The sequence below is a fragment of the Chaetura pelagica genome, unplaced genomic scaffold (assembly GCF_000747805.2).
Source record: "Chaetura pelagica isolate M959 unplaced genomic scaffold, ChaPel_1.0 scaffold37, whole genome shotgun sequence".
Taxonomy (NCBI): Eukaryota; Metazoa; Chordata; class Aves; order Apodiformes; family Apodidae; genus Chaetura; species Chaetura pelagica.
In genome coordinates, this window is record NW_009954567.1 from 7,101,956 (window position 1) to 7,116,959 (window position 15,004).

Sequence of the window (15,004 nt, forward strand, 5' to 3'; positions counted from 1 at the left end):
CAGCAGGATGGAATTCCAGAGCATATTTTTCTAATTTATGGATGGACAATAAATCAAAATTAAGCCTTGGGCAATGAAATATACATCAGTGCAGAATGAACTGACTGCAAACTAGGGCACAGAACAGCAGCGGGGAAAGGGGTGCATTAATGGAGTCCTGAGCTGCAAACCCTGATGTAAAAATTAAGGAAGTTTCTCTCATATTTTAAAATAAAATAAAAATTGAAAGATAGCAGAAGGCAAGCATAAGTTTTATAATCTGGACACCCTTTAACTGGGGGGAATGGTCCCACTGGTCCTTATGCCACTTTTGTATACCATGTCTGCTAAAGGGATGACTCAGTTGTATTGCCTCTATTCAAACCCATTCAGATGCTGAGATCTTGGAATTTTCACTGGAATGCTAATTTTAGGAGTCTGCATTCTGTACTGGAGATGCTGTGAAAGGAGTGAGAGAGAGAATGGAAGAAACCTAAAGAAAAGCAGGGGGTGGGGGCTTGGGGAAAGGAGGAAGGAGAAAGAGAGGGAAGAAGGGGGGAAAAGGAAAAAGAAGGAATGGGGAAAATCAAAATTCAGAGGAAAAGTAAGAAAATGGTACAGACATAATCTGTAGTGAAAACCTGAAGGTGATCTACCCTTTGTAACTTGTCCTAACGAGTACTACACATGAGGTATCAGAGGGCTCAGAAGGTGAAATCCTGGCCCCTACTGCAAACAACTGGGAATTTTCCTTTCATTCAACTGCAACAATGACTTTATTCCTTAAGCTTTATAAACAGCATAGATTTCCTCTTGGCTAGAGAGTACTTTCTAGTACTTTCTCTTTAATTTAGTATCTCTTGGGGGAAAAAGCCCCACAGAATAAAGCATCAGGAATGCAAAGCTTGAAAGACTCCGATTTGGTTTTGTGAATTTTAAATGCTAGCCTTACAGATTCACAAGATCTGTATCTTTTAGCAGACTCAACCAACCCAAGTCTGAATTACCTTAAAAGTTGCATATAGATGAACATTTACTTTGTTGCACTACCTAATTACTCTGTTGATAGCTAAGTGTTTTAACTTCTATTATATCAAGGCCTTCCAGAGTGCAAGCCACAGCCACCTATAACCTAGAAAGGTTTTGCATGTGACCCACAAGCGGCCCTTTCTTCGTCTGACATTTTTTGAATGCATGACACAGGAAATTAATTTTTTTATATGATCCCCAACCTATTGTCCAACCCATTAAAGGGTCCTCAGTGAACATGACACTGAAAACACTTGTTGTGCTGTTTCTGAGGAGGAGAGGGGCCTCTCTAGGGTCAGAGAAACTACTTAAAGGTTAACCAGGGCCTGTGGCTTGTTGGATTTGCTGTCCCTGGTCACATCTGGTCACAAAAGATTATAATGCATGGGATTTGCACACATTTAAATCATGCCAAAAGAAGTGCTGAATACTTGTAGCTCGGTTATGTTTCTGAAGCATGATTAGTTTGTCTCTGTGAAGCACTGTGGGAAGACTTCGACCTGAAGGCAGGCTAGCATGCCACATAGTGATGGCTATTATTGTTTCTGTCCTTTGGAAAGGCTGGAAACTAGGAAACTCCCATACTTTCCTGTGTTGCACTGTGCCAAGGAACTGTCCAAATGCAGAAATTAGTCTGATCATACCTGCTTTGCCTTTAGTAATGCAAAGAAAGTTTTGAGGTTCTTTTCCAAATTGAGATTGTTATGTATGTGCAAAGCCCCTATCTTTATCATGTCTTGACCTGTAAAGAGATTTTTTTCCCAAAAAAGAAGTGACTGTGCACATTTTTAAATTTAGGATAGATTTTTTTTTCTATATTCTTTCATGGGTATTTTACATATTCCTATTTATGTGTCCTTCTGAATGCATTTAAGATTAAGCAGTGTATAGTCTATGAGTTCTGTGAAGTATTAGGAGTCATGTGAGGAAAAACAATACAGAATTATATACAGAATCACAGAATTTTCTGAGTTGGAAGGGACCTTAAAGATCATCGAGGTCCAACTCCCCTGCATGGGCAGGGACACCTCCCACTAGAACAGGCTGCTCAGAGCCCCATCCAACCTGCCCTTGAACACCTTCAGGGATGGGGCCCCACAGCATCTCTGAGCAGCCTGTTCCAGTGTCTCACCACCCTTACACTGAAGAATTTATGCCTGATCTCTAACCTAAGTCTCTCTTCTTTCAGTTTACAACCATTACCCCTTGTCCTCTCACTGCAAGCCCCTGTAAAAAGACCCTCCCCAGCTTTCCTTTGGGCCCCCTTCAGGTACTGGAAGGCCACTATGAGGTCCCCTCAGAGCCTTCTCTTTTTCAGACTGAACAACCCCAACTCCCTCAGCCTGTCCCCATAAGAGAGGTGCTCCAGCCCTCACATCATTTTCGTGGCCCTTTTCTGTTCATGTTCCAACAGGTCCACATCTTTCCTGTGCTGGAGGCACCAGAGCTGGGTGCAGTGTTCTAGGTGAGGTCTGACCAGGGCAGAGTAGAGGGACAGAATCACCTCTCTTGATCTGCTGGCCACACTTCTTTTGATGCAGCCCAGAATGGGGTTGGCCTTCTGGGCTGCAGTTGCACATTGGTGGCTCCTGTCCAGCTTTTGATCCACTAGTTCCCCCAGGTCCTTTTCCACGGGGCTGCTCTCAAGTGTGACCTTCCCCAGCCTGTATTCATATCTTGGGTTACCTGGGCCCAGATGCAGGACCCTGCATTGGCCTTGTTGAACCTCATGAGGTTCACCTGGGCCCACTTCTCTAGCTTGTCCAGGTCCCTCTGGATGGCATCCTGTCCCTCTGGCATATCGACCACACCACCCAGCTTGGTGCCATCAGCAAACTTGCTGAGGGTGGTCTCAGTATTGTTAATGAAGATAAACAACAGTATTCCCAGCCCTGACCCCTGAGGGACACCACTTGTCATTGTTTCCATCTGGACTTAGAGTCATTGACCTCTACCCTCTGGACACCAATCCAGCCAATTCCTTATCCACTGAACTGTCCACCCATCAAACCCATATCAATGCAAGATAAAGTAATAAAACACTGGCTATCCTTATAAAGATAGCAAAACATTCCCATTTAGTTTCCAGCAATATCCACTTGTACTTTTATGCTTTGGTTTTGTCCTTTGTATTGACCATCACCATGTGATGAATCCTCAGTCTTAGAGCTATCAAACATCTCTCCTATTTCTGGTAAGTGATTCCTTGGAGCTTTGTTCAAAGGGAAACAAAACTCGTATGTGTCAAATACACACTAACAGTAATAATAACAGCAAACTAAGGATAACTTTTTGCATCAAACCAGAGGTTTTGTCTTTGCTTTTACGGAGGGAGACAGGAGATTTGAAGATTGGATCCTTTTCAGAAAAGAGCTAAGTCTTAGAGTTGCTAGCAAATATCTCCAGAATTTTCTTCTAAGAGTCTGATGCAACCCAAATTAAAGAGAATATCACTAAGGAAATTTAAAGCTGCTTCCAGCTATTGTTTGTGCCTTTCCTCTTCACCCTTTCTTTATTGATTAGACCTAGAGGTGAAAGAAAAAAAAAAAAGGAAAAAAAAAAAAAAAAGAAAGAAGACATGCATCTGAGTTTCAGCAGCATACCACAACATTATTGATCTAACAATGGAGAGAGGGTACGCAGTCTACCTGCCTTTTCTTCCACATAAAACACTTACATTATCTTCAGCAATGCATAATTCCTATCTCAGGATAGAACATCTATATCTAGTCCTTGGATTCAGCTTTCACCTTCCCCTACCTGTAGAAGATTAGCCCCACCACGTCTTCTCAGCTTTGCACATTCATCTTTTTATCATAAGGTGACAAGTCCACTTGTCATGGGTGTCAACTCTGAAGGAAGGAAAGAATAAAAATTTTTTAAAAATGAGAACTGCCAACCAAAACATGGGTTTCTTCAGGACAGTCATACCTAGAACATGATCAGATACCCCTTTCAGACACATGCTAAGTTTTACAAGATGAAGGCATGTTGTTACATAGCCTGCATGCCGCTGCTTTTAAAGTCCTCAGAGAGAAAATCTATGACTGTGTAGGTGAAGCAGAACTTGGCAGGTCACTCCCCAGGTTCTTTGAGTTGCTCTGATTTGAAGGCTAATGCCTACAAAATCAAACGTTGAATAATCTTTTGGTGTTTTTTTTTCAATGGTATCTGGTTGAGCAGGAAAACAGATGGAGAATTAGATAAGGCTGTTCCTGCCTATTTCACATTCTCCTAGTGACCTAGGCATGGGATATGTTAACTCTTATTCTAATTTATGGTTCCCCAGACATCTTCCCTAGGTCAGATAGTTCTTAAAAAGAACAGCAAGTAACATTTTATTTCCCAGTCTGTGTGAACTTAGTTTCTTCTAAGTGCAAGGACATTCTTAGGGCACCTAAAATTAAGTAGAAAGGTTAATGAGGTGAATGTACATAAAGTGTTAAACAATAACTGTGACATAATTTTCATTCTTTTGCTTCTCTTTCAGGACAGATGATCTCAGGAAAAAATGGGCAATGCAGAGTCAGCAAGTTATTAGCTACAACAAGAGCCCTGTAGTAACTGGGCTACATCCTGATCTTGGTGAAACTGGAGAAAATCTTCATGATCTGCATTTATTTCACCCACAAATTTACTATACGGGAAAAAAAAAAAAAAAAAAAAAAAAAAAAAAAAAAAAAAAAAAAAAAAAAAAAGCAAGTAGACATGCATCTGAGTTTCAGCAGCATACCACAACATTATTGATCTAACAATGGAGAGAGGGTACGCAGTCTACCTGCCTTTTCTTCCACATAAAACACTTACATTATCTTCAGCAATGCATAATTCCTATCTCAGGATAGAACATCTATATCTAGTCCTTGGATTCAGCTTTCACCTTCCCCTACCTGTAGAAGATTAGCCCCACCACGTCTTCTCAGCTTTGCACATTCATCTTTTTATCATAAGGTGACAAGTCCACTTGTCATGGGTGTCAACTCTGAAGGAAGGAAAGAATAAAAATTTTTTAAAAATGAGAACTGCCAACCAAAACATGGGTTTCTTCAGGACAGTCATACCTAGAACATGATCAGATACCCCTTTCAGACACATGCTAAGTTTTACAAGATGAAGGCATGTTGTTACATAGCCTGCATGCCGCTGCTTTTAAAGTCCTCAGAGAGAAAATCTATGACTGTGTAGGTGAAGCAGAACTTGGCAGGTCACTCCCCAGGTTCTTTGAGTTGCTCTGATTTGAAGGCTAATGCCTACAAAATCAAACGTTGAATAATCTTTTGGTGTTTTTTTTTCAATGGTATCTGGTTGAGCAGGAAAACAGATGGAGAATTAGATAAGGCTGTTCCTGCCTATTTCACATTCTCCTAGTGACCTAGGCATGGGATATGTTAACTCTTATTCTAATTTATGGTTCCCCAGACATCTTCCCTAGGTCAGATAGTTCTTAAAAAGAACAGCAAGTAACATTTTATTTCCCAGTCTGTGTGAACTTAGTTTCTTCTAAGTGCAAGGACATTCTTAGGGCACCTAAAATTAAGTAGAAAGGTTAATGAGGTGAATGTACATAAAGTGTTAAACAATAACTGTGACATAATTTTCATTCTTTTGCTTCTCTTTCAGGACAGATGATCTCAGGAAAAAATGGGCAATGCAGAGTCAGCAAGTTATTAGCTACAACAAGAGCCCTGTAGTAACTGGGCTACATCCTGATCTTGGTGAAACTGGAGAAAATCTTCATGATCTGCATTTATTTCACCCACAAATTTACTATACGGGAAAAAAAAAAAAAAAAAAAAAAAAAGGGAGGGGTAACCTATTGCAACCATATTTTAGCAACTGTGTTTAAAAGTCTTAGTTTAGTATACAGAAATATGAACCAGTACTGGATGTTGCAAAACTGCTTTCCTGCACAGATGGTCAGCTTGTGCCATCTCTTTTCATGGCCAGAGAAGAGTAGTCAAAGCAGCAAAAGGTATAACGGAGTGGTTGGACACCAGGAAAGGAGTTTGACAAGGCTGTCACATCTGTTCAATATTTATAGTGAAATAATAATGTGTATTGCTGTTGATGGTTGCCATAGTGGTATTAACATTGGCAGAAGGAGATGTTGTAATCTCAAGTATGCTGATGACATCCCTATTGCTGAGTCTGTGGTTTGCACTAGTAATGCAAGTGGCTGTAGATAGTGCAGGCTCAGACACTGTGGATGACAGTTGACAGCAGCATTACTGGATGGAAATGAACAGGTCGAGCAAGTAAAGAAGTTCTGTTCCTTAAATCTGACAGGAAAATGAAGTTTGCCACATCCCTCCCATGAGACTTAAAAAAAAAAAAAAAGAAAGAAAAAAGAAAAAAAGTTTTCGATGGCCTATTGAGTATGTAAAATAATCTGCTTTATATTAAAGTGTGCAGAAACAGAAGCCTTTAATATCTGCTCATTGGCATCAAATCCAGCACTGAGAAGCGGAACGGTGCAATATCTGGGTTTTCTTGAAGCTGTTTACCATCTTTCTATCAACCTGAGATGACCTTCAGCAGAGCCTGACTCTTCTGCTGGCACTCTAGATACTGGTGAAACCAGGTTTTGCAAGTTTTCTGTCTCTTATGACTACCAAATAAAAATAAGCAGAGACTCAAGGTCCAGGCTTTAACCAGAGACAAGGACGGCCACCATGCACAAATGCACTTACTGTCAAACAGAGTTAAGTTGGCAGTGATGACAATAATCTCACCCTGAAGAGAGAGTGACAACTGATTGAAGATGTGGTAGGGTCTGCTTCCTGAATCTGCGGGGTTTCCTTCAGAATTACTGGTTCTGTATGTCTGGATTTTCTGACAGGCAGATTGTGAGGAAAGAAACTGAGATTCAACAGGGCAAAGAGCAGCTTGCGTGAGTATAGAAAAAATTCCAGTGAAAAAGGTTGAAAATAAATTTATTTAGGTGTTTTTGTGTCTGAAAATTACTCGTGAAGTACCGTATTTCAAATACCTGTTTCTTTCACTTTTTCTTTTGACAAAACATGAAGACATTTTAGTTCTTGTATTTATTCACACTGTAGAGTGCAGAAGGCCTATCAATGATTCATGCTGCTTTGTACAATGTGTTCTAGAAATTTACAACATCCGTGTATAATAGCAGATGTATGAGGAAGAATGTGTCTTTGTATATGTATCTACTCATATACAAAAAAATAAAATAGGAAATAAGTAAGAGAATAATTGAGATTATTGAGGCTTGGGTTAGTCTGCATTCTCATAAAGGGAAAGGTTAGAAGTGTTTGAAGCTAGGTTACCTTTGAAGTGATCTAGTTAATTTAGAGTTTGTTGGGACATTAAAAAAATGTTTATGCATTTCTTGTGTTCATAATGTCCTTCTTGGAATTCTTTCACCATTGTCACAAGAATTGTTCTTCATTTTTTTCTTTCTTTTTCCCATATTAGAAATGAGGCTATTATAGGCCAAAAGTATTGTACATATGGTCTTTTAGGGATACAATTAAAAAAAACATACTCGAGAACTAGAGTTGGACAAGCATGATTTCATTGATATTACATGTTACATTATATTCTATTACACGTACATGCCATCTACTCTCAAGAAGATGACTGTGTGATTGTCATGGAATGTCTAATTACACTGAGATATTGGTCAATGTATCAGCACTAACTTACACTTGCATATTTCAGGAAACCACTGCACTGAAAAGCCCATTGCAAAATTTTTAGTTCCCAGTTTAGCCTGAAGTCCATGGTGGTTTGTGGTTTGTGTTATGCTTACTCAAATTAATGAGGGTAGAGCCTGGCTGCACAAAACTTCATATAGTCATACGGCTGGTGCCATAACAAACGTGAAGGCAGAAGCAGACACACCTCCAGATTACACTTTATGTTATTTTTATTAATATAATGCCATTTTGGTTATGAATTTGTACACAATGGATTGTATACGAATTTACATACATTGTATATACAGACTAGGGTGAGAACTGTATTCTTTATTTGAAGGAAAATAATATAAATTATCTAAAAATAAGGTGAGTTTTTTAACTGTAAAGAGACTTACAACTTGCCTAGGTAGACTTGCTTCTCTTACAGGTGAATAATTGTCTTTATCTTTACATGTCCGGAGCTAGAGTCTAAGGATTCTTAATTCTGTTGTAGCTGGAATTGTTCCTGTGTCTGCACAACCTACCTTGCGGTTTGTATATCAGCTCCTGACTTCCTGTGAATTGCAGCCTTCCATATCAAGGGAAATTAAAAGCTGTGTCTGTGTCTCTTGGAATACCAGACTGTAAACTATGGAGCTTCAGCAGACACTTCATGAGCTGCTGAGCATTTTTTGCAGCATGGCACAAACTTCCAAGAGTGGAGACACTTGACAGTAGGAAACTCAGCAGCCATCCCAAGATTAATCACACAGATAAACCCTTGGAAATAATGTTTGTGTAAAAGATTAGAAAGAAAAAGTGACAAGAAACACTTGGTACTCTGGTAAACTCAACCCACATTTCTAGATTTATTGTTCATTTTGTTTAAAACTTGTTGATTTTATTTCTTCCCTCCTTGTTTTATATTTTATTGAGCTGTATCAGCAGAAATGCTGGGAGGGCACCAAGATGGGATAGTACCTGATCAAGATCCATGTCAGCCATGTCAATTTGGAACAGAACAAAAGGCTGATTCCTGGCTCAGACACAACCCTCCTGGTTATAGTATTGAGTCCAGCATTTAATTTTGAAATGTGATATGTGATATAACAATGTTTGTGAGCTCAGCCTCAATGCTAGGCATCCTTCTCCAAGCTTCACGGGAAATTTATTTCTCTTGGAGCTGTCACCTTCAGAGATAATAGCACATTATATGGAAGACAGTGGTGGTGTAGCCATTGGCTTGTGACTGTAGAAGAGATCAGGGTAGAAGAAGAGTTTGTAGATCAAAATATGAAATCTGTTTTTTTTTGATTGAGCTCTACCAGGGTCGTTCTGCTAGGAACAACACTGCATGCAAAATCATAAATAAATGAAAATGTCCCTGCAACATGGAGGAAAAACAGGAAAGAGATAATGAGATTTTCCTGTTATATACATAGATGTATAGATATATGTACAGATACCAAAGCAGTGACCATGAATTTAGCTTGGGATGTGACCTTCTTTATCATCTTCTTCATTTCAAAATGCAACTCTTGATTAAGAAATACTAGTTTATCGCATCAAATTAATAAAGTTTTCCTTTTTTCTAGCGAGCTTTGGGAATCATCTTTCAAATTCCTCCTGAAATGGCCAAAGTATAGTGTGTGTTTCAGATTTATCTGTGCTTTAGATTTGTGGGGCAAAAGTTTTTCAAACACACGATAAAACAGAATAGATCAAGCCTAACACTACATGAAGCACCATGAGTACTTCAGTCCCACTAGTCATAAATTAAATAAGAAATCTAGCTTTTTGTTCACAGGCAGCAGATTTGGGTTTAATGTTCTAGTCCTGTGGAAATATTTGTATGAATGTAATTAAATCAGAAAAAGCGTGTTTTGAACATCAAATAAATTTATTTTACATGCAAGGAGTCATAAGTTCATAAAATTAAATGGACTTGAACTAAGAAGCAAAAGATGCTTCACTTTGGAGTTTTGATCCTACAAATATCCCTTCTAGGTAAGAAAATAAAGGGTACTGCAAGATTTGTAGTAATTTGTTAGACTTATTAACGTATTGAAAATTTATTATATTTTCAGTGAAGTAAGACAAAATGATCCTCTGTAGTATGGGCTGGAATAGAGAAAATGATGACGAAATAATTGATTCTTCATAAGTAGACAAATGAGTGTGTTCATATTTTGTGTGTTCATTACTTACAACATTTACACATTTATGAATAAGTATGGCAGATCTGTTCACACGTATTGATTGGGTGCATGTTCACCCAGTAACTCTTTCTGTCATAGTTACCTGTAGTGTACTTTTGTCTCTCACATAAATAATCACATAAATGTTAATAGTCTCCCCCCATGGGGAGTAAGTTTCAAGTCTGTGCTAGGAATCAGGCAGAGAGCACCATGAGTGGGTATCTTTTGCAAGTACCCAGAAGAAGGAGAGCATGGAGAGCACTACCTGCCCTACTGCTTCTTCACTCTTGGTCTCTCCGAGATGGCCAGGCTCCCTTGAGCCATATTGCATGAATTGTTCTGATAACAATGGGAGCTAGCTATGCAAAACCGAAGGGTTCATCAAATTTTGCTTCACCTTCTGGATTCCAAATATTTATCCAACAGGCTGCAGATGAGCTGCTGCTCCTCATGTGTCTTTACTCACATGCCTACACCTTTCTTGTATGAGGATTTCCTTGATGTTTTAAGACTGAGTTGTTAGATTTTCATATGGCTGAGTTACAAGACCCTAACTTGAGTCTATGTTTTTTACTTCACTACCTCATCACTTCTTGTGCTGTAAGAAGCGCTGGAAAGTTGATGAATGTCAGAATTTGCCAAGGCTGCTCCATGAAGGAAGACAAGACAGAGCTGAGGATGACCACAGATCAAGCAGAATACTTGTCAGTGGGCACAGGCCCACCATCCTCAAGCAGGTCTAAGCTGCTCAGCTGTCTTGGACAAGGTGTGCAAGTGTCTCAGCCCCCACATCCAGGAGCAGCTGGAGACAGGGCTAGACAACATGAATCTGAAGTCCACCTAGGAGACAGGAACACAGGGACAGGTCTGGGGTCCAAGAAGAGCAAGAAGGGCAGCCAGTAAGTCTGGACAGCAGGAGACAGCACTGGACACGGAAGTAGCTATGGTGTAGCTCAAGCAGGATGCAGGTCTGACCTTTAGTGGAGCTCCCTGGCCCTGTGGACATAGGATGCATGGGTGCACGTCCCAGAGGAAACTGGTTAGGTTAGTTAAAACTTACTGGGACACTCAAGGCCCTGATGATAATGTCATCTAGGCATGTGCACTATAAAAAAATTTGTGTATCCTGTTGAAAAAAGTTACCTTGCTGCAAATGAGGTTTTGTTTTTTCTGATAGCAGCATAAAGTTTGTGCTGTGAAGGATTGTTTATGAGTGTACTGTCTAGATGTCTGTGCTCTGAAAAGCCATATTACTAAAAAGAGTGAAATTTTGCTGTGCATCTGGTCTGTGAATAACAGCAGAAGCATTTGCGTGCAGACTAGTGACACCAGAATAGACAGTGTACTGCCCCTTATCTGATTTTACCACACTCTGATCCAAGCCACATAGCAAATCTTCCAGTGCCTTGAGCATTATAAGAGTGAGCCTTAAGGAGGTTGTTGCACTTTGCACATCATATTTAAAGATATTTGTATTGGAAGGATTTGTAGAATTATATTTTTGTATTAGACACTTGATTTCCTGCAGCTGTCATTTTTTCATTAATAAAAGTTTTATTCTTTCCCAATCAAGATCATCAGTTTAAGTTCATCTAAAAAACCCAAATAAATTAGCGTATTCATTACTAGGACAATTTAACTGTAGAGCACTTTAGTAAATTAGATTCACATCTCAAGAATTTTACTCTCCTACTTAGCAACATCTGTAACTGCAAAACTGTGTTTTCTTCAGCAATAGCTATAGTTGGACTGAAAAACTTTATTTAAACCTTTCTTAAAAATTAACAATATTAATTTTTATGCTGTTGTGGTGCCTTTAGCAGAAACCCTGAAAATAATCACTACCCATGTGTTCTGCATAAATGGAGAACATTAAGTAGATTCCATACCTCAGCACATGAAATATAGCAAAGGCAGACATTGAGTAATTACACTACATGATAATAGAGTTTCTGTAAGATGTGGTGTTTTGGACTATTCTTGTCATAACATAAGGTCCTTTCTCCTGCAGGAGAAACTGCTGACTCGGGTTTTATATCCGTTATCTTCTTTGTACTACACTACACCTTCTTCCCTGAAGTGCATATTGTCCCTCACAGAAAACTGAACTGGGCCAGTGACTTGAAGGTCCATTTCGAGGAAGAACTTTGACTGAATTTTTAAAGTATCTGATTACTTTTAATGGAAGCTGTGTGTTTCAATTCCCTGGACTACTCTGATAATCTCAGCTGCACAAGTGGTGTTGATGATAAAATTTTCTGCTGAATCAGTGTGTAATGGAAATCCATGTGTGCTGTTAGGGGAAGTCCTGTCTGCAGAAGAGCATAAAGCTAAGTGCTGCTTGCTCCCACTCATCACTCCCAAAGGCAGAAAGGGAGGGAAGCATTATTTGTGGAGAAGATTGGGTTAAAGTGTATGGGTGTCAGTTCCAGGGCCTTAAGAACTGTGATGTGTACATTTACTTCTGGTTTACAGCTTTATCTGGGCAATGGTAGTTACTTCTAGCCACAAAGAGCTGTGAGGCATTGCAGAGGGTTGTCTTTCTGGAGAAAACAAATGCTGAGCCATAATGCAGCTGTTGCACAACAGCCAGGGATGAGCTGATCCCTGGAAAACATTTTGTTTTCCTTCTGGGACAAAAGGTGTCATTATAAGTTAATATTATTAAAATTACATCAGTTTTATGTCAGTGTCACTATTTTACTGGAAATCAATATCCACATACTTCGGTAACTTCTGTGTGTGTGTGACAATTTATTAAGGATAAATAAAGAAGTGTCCCTGTAGACCACAAGAAGAACAGCCTTTAACCTAGTAGGGAATACTGCAGTTTTGCTCTTTTTTTCTTCTCTCTACAGTGTGCAGGGAACTGTGAGATTAAAAAAGGTTTGCCGTGTTAAGACCTAACACATGCTGGAGGGGATGTCTTTCCAAAGCACTTTCTCTGAGGGGGGAAAAAAAAAAGCTGTTTAAATATTGCATTTATAACATTTAAAATTATATTTCATCATTCCTCTCCCAGAGAATGATAGCGATACTATAGCAAGTGACAGAAATAACCTTTTAATAAAAGTGAATTTTTATAGTAGGACTGGATGGCTCAGGATATTAGTAATGGAACATAGAACCTCTCCCTTCTAGCTCATCCGTTCATGTCCATCCCTGCCTGGTAAAGACCCAAAATTATTATGATCAGATGGCTGCTTGGGGGCCCAGAGGAAACGAGTTGGTGGTCTTGGTCCAGTCACTGGCACTAATTACCATCCTTGCTGACAGTCTTGTTAGACAGGCGTGGAAGCAGACCTGCCTTAATGAACTATTATACAGGTTTTCTATTACACCCCTAAATTCAAGCACCCAAATGCTTTACAGCTATTAGTCATATTGTCCTCACAACACCGCTAGTCAGCAGGGATATATTTGCCCCTGTCTGCAGCTGGAGGAGCAGAGGTATAGGGCAGCTGCACTTAGTCATGCAGGAAGTTGGAGACAAAGGTGAGCACTAGGTCCTGCTCTTCCAGTTCAACCCTAACTGCAATGCCATCTCCCCAGCTCGTCTGAGTGATGGTGAGGTTTCCACCAAGGGAGAGTTAATGCCTATCAGGGAATGGGCATTGCAGCCTACTCTATGCCCATGTAATATTTGCTCAGTAAATATTTCTAAGCACTTGTACTAGTGCATGGGGAAGGTGCTGCTGCAGAGAAAAGTTTCAGGGGCCCATGTTATTACAGGAGACTTATTTTGAATAATATGGAGAACAGACTTCCCCACTTCTAGGAACAATAGACCAACAGCCTGTATTTTTGTGAATCAGATGGTTTGTGACTGATGAGGCTTTTTTCCCAGTTTGGCATAATAAGCAATTTACTTCCTCACTGATACGGTTATTGTCACAGCTTTTGCACTAGTGTTTGATAGCATTGATTAGCTTGTGCTATGCTAATTTTTAGCACAAGGAGGGAATTGATTTACTTCAAGCTTAGTATATTTTAGCACTGAAGTGGAAATAATTCCATTGAAAATATGGAAAATGAGCAGTCACCTTAACAATTGAATAAATGACTTGACATTTGTGGGGCTAAAGTATTCGATAGATAAGAAGATTTTCATATTAAAAATAAATCATTGGCCTACCTATTATTTAGCTAGGCTTGGAATCATGAATAAAGGGTCTTCCACAGAAAGAGAGAGAAGAATATTGATTATGCCTCTGTATTAAAAAAAATTAAATGGGTGGCATTTCCTAGATCCTTATGGGAAAAAGTCAGTGCATTTAGGTTGTGGCCAGAATAACTCAATAATTTCTATAGCAGTTCTTCTATCAAGAGGTCATAGATTATGTGATTTCCTGTGTCTTCTGCAGATACTGGGAACAAATTCTCTAATAAGGATTCCTTGTTATGAATTATTCACATCTCAGAAGTGTGCTCTATATTCAACTACATTAAAAGGAAGCAAAGCATATTATGCATCAAAGAACTTGCATGAGGCAGGAAAGAAATATCAGAAGAGTTGAATATGTGTGAGGAAAGAAAAAATGTTCCAGCAATAAAACTCTGCTAGAAAAGGCTGTTGTCATGTCTAGTGGAACAAAACAGATTGTGAAATAAATATTACATTACCATTCTTATAAAATTGAGCACACAAAATATTTCTAAAAACATCTGAAGCAGTCTGCCTGTCCAGTATGAATTTGTTTCACTTTTTACAGTTGCTTTGCTACTTCACACTTTTGTCCCATAGGGACCTACCTCATAAAGGGCAATGGGAAGGAGTGAGGTTGTCATCTGGCTCAAATTTATCTATTCACAGCATTACAGAAGACAATGAAACAGGAATGAGGATCATGACTGTGGTCTCAGTTGCATGAATATGCAGAACAAACCCTCTGATTTGAAGGACCAGTCAGCATTTATAATTGAGCACAGGTCAACATGAACTTTATTATTAGCAGATAGGATGTTTTTGACTTTTTTTTTACTCTGAAGAATGAGGCCCCAAGTTCTTCAAATTGGGTACCAAAACCAACTTTGTATCTTGCTTCCCACCTCTGTGGTGTGTTCCCTCTCTGTAACATGCAGATCAGCACATTGCCTTACCTTATACAGGTGTTGTGAAGATAAGTTCCTCTCTGTAAATCCCAAAGAAAA